The sequence below is a fragment of the Tenrec ecaudatus genome, chromosome 15 (genome assembly GCF_050624435.1).
Source record: "Tenrec ecaudatus isolate mTenEca1 chromosome 15, mTenEca1.hap1, whole genome shotgun sequence".
Lineage (NCBI taxonomy): Eukaryota > Metazoa > Chordata > Mammalia > Afrosoricida > Tenrecidae > Tenrec > Tenrec ecaudatus.
In genome coordinates this window covers 40571276-40575813 of record NC_134544.1, presented here as the reverse complement: position 1 = coordinate 40575813, position 4538 = coordinate 40571276, and the positions used below count along the sequence as shown (strand labels likewise).

General features: G+C 46.0%; 1 non-coding gene across 1 annotated transcript; it reads right to left on the bottom strand.

The window, feature by feature from the left end:
* Positions 1-4199: 4199 nt before the first annotated feature.
* LOC142428457 (small nucleolar RNA SNORA76) lies at positions 4200-4329 on the bottom strand. Its single transcript, XR_012780355.1, has one exon. It is a non-coding gene; the product is annotated as a small nucleolar RNA SNORA76 (small nucleolar RNA).
* Positions 4330-4538: the final 209 nt, after the last annotated feature.

The following is a 4538-nucleotide window of genomic DNA, read 5'->3' as shown; positions in this document are numbered from 1 at the left end:
TAAGACCCTGACCAATTTGTCTGTCAAATAACTGTGTTGTCTTGAACATGACTCTTTCCCCTAAAGAGATCTCTCTACTGTGTCCAAAGTCATACTCTCCCTCCTCTCTGAACATGACAAATTTATTTCTCGATCTGTAGTCCTCCTTCCAACTGGAAACTTCTTCCACCTTCATCTAATCTCAGTTTCCTCTCTCTTACCTAACTCAGAGGTCATTTTCTGTGTACAGGTTCCCTGCCCTGTGTGCCGTGTTATTTTCACATTGATACTTAGGTTTTCCTGTATTAGCTGTTGTTCCCATGTATCCTGTGGTGCAGCCCTGGCCAATTTGACCACAGTAATTTCTCTCGGGATGACTTGCACACTCCTCTGCCTGGGGCTTGACGTTGTCACTTCTTTTAAGAAGTGTGTTGAGGACGGTGGCCATGGAAGTCGCAATCCGCTAAGGAGTGTGTAACAACTCACCTGCGGAATCAACTAGCCCTGAAAATGGATGGCGCTGGAGCGTCGGGCCCATACCCGGCCATCGCCGGCGGTCAGGGCGTGCGCGAGAGGGACGGGAGCTGCTACCCGGTCCCCATGAAGATTCCTCCTGGACGCTAAGCCACGACGAGTAGGAGGGCCGCTGCGGTGAGCCTTGAAGCCTAGGGCGCGGGCCCGGGTGGAGCCGCCGCAGGTGGGAAAAAAAAAAGAGTGTGTTGAAGATGTGGCTCTGAATCTGTATGTGCATTGTTGCGACCAATGAGACATCAGAAAACGTGATGCGACCATTGCGATGGTCCTCCTGAGCTGCTTGTCTGGATGCCTGAGACCGCCGGGTGAAGAAGCCCGGCTAGCAGGAGGAGGAAGAGAAACCACAGGCAGAAGTCGTGCCGCCAACGGTCTTAGTTACCTGGTGCTGCTGTAACACGCGGTCACTACGAGGAGTCCTTCCGAGTTGGGCTGCTAACTGCAACGTCAGCAGTTTGAAACCACCAGCTCCACGGGGGAAGGATGAGGCTTTCTACTCCCAGAAAGAGTGATAGTACTGGAGATGCACTAGGGGCGGTTTTAGCCTGTCCTTAGCGGTGCTATGAGTCGGCATGACCTCAATGTGGCAGTGGGTTTTCTTTTTAAAAGAACAGCACATCAAGTTGCAACACAAATAGCACCAGTGGGTGGAGGTAAATGACAGAAATGTATTTCCTCATAGTTCGAAAGCCTAAATTCCAAGTCAGGCCAAGTCCAGTTCTTCCTGGTTGGTAACTCTAAGTGTTCCCAGTTCCTGTGACAGTTTTGGCTTGCACTCTGTCTGTCCCCTCTGTGTCTCTGTGTTTGCCCTCAGCTTTTTCTACCGCAAGAATGATTATGGTGAGGACTTAATCCCCACCCCTGCCCCGTCCCCATTCCAGTGCTATGACCTCATGAATATAACATGAACATAAAAGACCGACTCCTCTTTCCAAACAGGAGCACACACACAGGTACAAGGACCAAAACGCAATGCATGTTTGCGGAACCGGATGGGGTACAATTCAATCTATAGCAACATCCTCTATTATCTAGCCCCAAATACATTGGTCTAGCCCAGAAAAGTCATTCAAGCCAACCCATAGAATTAGGGGGGGGAGTTTGATAAAAATATGATCCTTGGATGTGAGTTGTTAGTGCAGCAATAACCGGACTGATACAAGATTCTGAACTCCTTCAGGTGCACATCTGTGTATGCTCCGTCTCACTCGACTCGTCAGAATCACCCCCAGCGCACATTGCCGCTGAGTGGCTGAGGCACAGGAGCAGCTCTGTCAGACAGAGTAGATAGAACTGCCCCGCGGTGTTCCTGAGACGGTAATTGTGGCAGAAGCAGATGGTCACATTTTCCTCCTGGGGAGCAGCTGGTGGGTTCCAACTGCCACTTTTTGATTCGCACTTGAGCACTTAACTACTGTTAGTGTCTGGAAGAGAAATGGAATATACAGTGGTGAGATCTCACAGGTTAATCATTCACTCATCTGTTTATGGAATGTTTTTGTTGTTGTTTTTTTCCATTAAAAAGGGCATACAATTCACATGTCATGTAATTTGATAATTCGGTCATATTGAGAAGGTTGGTGCAATCATCACCACAATCAATTCTGGAGCATTTTTTTCTCTCTTGTAATTGTTGTCATCAGCTCCCCATTTCCTCCCAGCCCCCCTTGCCATGCCCCGAGGCAATTGTTAATCCAGTTGCTATCCCCATAGATGTCTCTATACTGGATCTCATATACAAAAAAAATTTTTAAACGCAAATAAGAAACAAACAAATAAAAACCAACCCAATAACATTTATAAAACAGAGCAGAGAAAAACTTCACTGAAACAGGAAGCAGAAAATAGTAAAAACTGGAACAAATTTAAAATTGGGTCAAAAGGGAGATCAAATCAAGTACAGATAAAACCCCTCAGGACCAATAATGAGAGTAGCGATACCATGAGGGTAGGGGGAAGGTGGAGGGAGAAGGGGGAGAGAGGGGGAACTGATCACAATGATTGATGTACAACCCACCTCCTTCCCAAGGGGATGAACAACGTGAGTGAATGGAAACAGTGGATGTTGTAAAATATGAAAATAAAAATAATTTGTAAAATAAAAATAAATTGAAAATTAAAATAATTTGTAATTGTCAATAGCTCCTATCAGCAACGAGAGTTGGAAGGGGAAAAAGAGGAGGTGATAGAAAGGGCTTAAATAGAAAGAAAATGTTTTGGAAATGATGGCAACATATGTATAAATGTACTTGACACAACTGATGTATGGATTGTTATAAGAGCCCCCAATAAAATGATTTCTTTCTTTCTTTTAATTGTTTTATTAGGGGCTTATACAACTCTTATCACAATCCATACATATATCAATTGGGTAAAGCACATCTGTACATTCATTTCCCTAAAATGATTTATTAAAATTAAAAAATATATATCATATGACCCAACAATGCTTCTGCTGGGCATAAAACCCAAAGACGTAAGAGCCAGGAATGCCAACTGACATAAGCTCTTCCACGTACGTGCATCACAGCAGAGTTCACACGGCAAGAAGCTGCAACCGCCTACGTGACCATCAGTGAAGAAGGGAGAGAGGAACTCCAGTACATACGCACATGGCATACTATGCATATGTGAAGTGCTTGCTGGACACCTACTGTGTGTTTGGTGTTGCACCAGGGACTGTTGTTAGGTGGGTGGCCTTGTGATGGTTCCAATTCATAGTGATCCCATGCACAATAGTGCAGAACACGGCCTGGTCCTGCCCAGCCTCACAACCAAGGTCAGGTTTAATGGCACTGGACTGTTGCTGATAGGCGCTATTGAATTGGCTCTGACCCATAGCAACCCTACGGTTTTCAGCCAAGGTCCATCTGACATCAGCAATAATATCCCTGTTCAGCAATGATATCCCTTGTCCTACATCCTCTTCTGAATCGGGCCGGAACTTCTGGCAGCTCCAACCGTTGCTGGATGAGCTTTAGCAAAAGTTTACTTGTTCTACACTTTGAGCATTCTGCTTGGTCGCCTTTCAATGAAATGGGTACAAAACTCTTCCAGTCAGTTGGCCAAACAACTGTCTTCCAAATTTCCTGGCCTAGACGAATAAGTGCTTCCAGTGCCTCATCAGCCTGCTGAACCGTTTCAATTGGTGTTCCTTCAATTCCTGAAGGCTTGTTTTTTGGCTCTGCACTAACGCTCTAAGTGCAGCCAAGCGTCTTCCTTTGCACCATTGGTCCTTGCTCATATGCTGTCTCTTTGAAGCAGTTGAATGTCGACTAGGGTTTTTTGTCACAGTGACTGTGCTTTCTTTCCATCTTCTTTTGAGGCTTCCTGCATCTTTCAATAGTTTGCCCACAGAATCTTCTAACATTCCACCCCAGGCTTGAGTTTTCCTCTGTGTCCTTCAGTTTAAAGTATGTTGAGCGTGTTTTCCCCTTTGGGTTTGCAAAGACCTCCAGGTCTCCGCACATTTCATCACCATGTTTGACTGTATCTTCTTCAGCTTCCCTTTGACATTTTCTGTTCAGCAGTTTGACATCATCATTCCTTCCATTTGCCTTCACTGCTCTACAAGTAAGAGCAAGTTTCTAGCCTCCTCTGACATCCACTTCCATCTTCTCTTGCCTCTCTTCTTAATGACTTTTCGCTTTCTTCGTGAATGATATTCTTTTTTTTTTTTCCCCGGGTCGCCGTGTTGCTCGCGGTTAAAAGGGCTGCCCGCAGACGCTTAGCAGCCCCAGTTATGCGCCAGCACTTGCTGTGGCGCTGCAGCGTAACCCCCCGCGCCACGGGCAGGCGCGGCGGGTTCAAAGGCAGCGTGAGTGAATGATATTCTTAATGTCCAAAGTGCATCAGGTTTTCTGTCGTTGGGTTCAGTGAGTCAAATCGGTCCTGGAGATGTGCTGAAATCAGGTGGGATCGAGTCAAGGTGGTATTTGAGCCCCTGGTATACGCTCTTCTTTTGTCCCCCTCCCTCCCGCATCCTCCCACTGTGGTCAATTGTATATGGTTATTATTATTTCGTATCT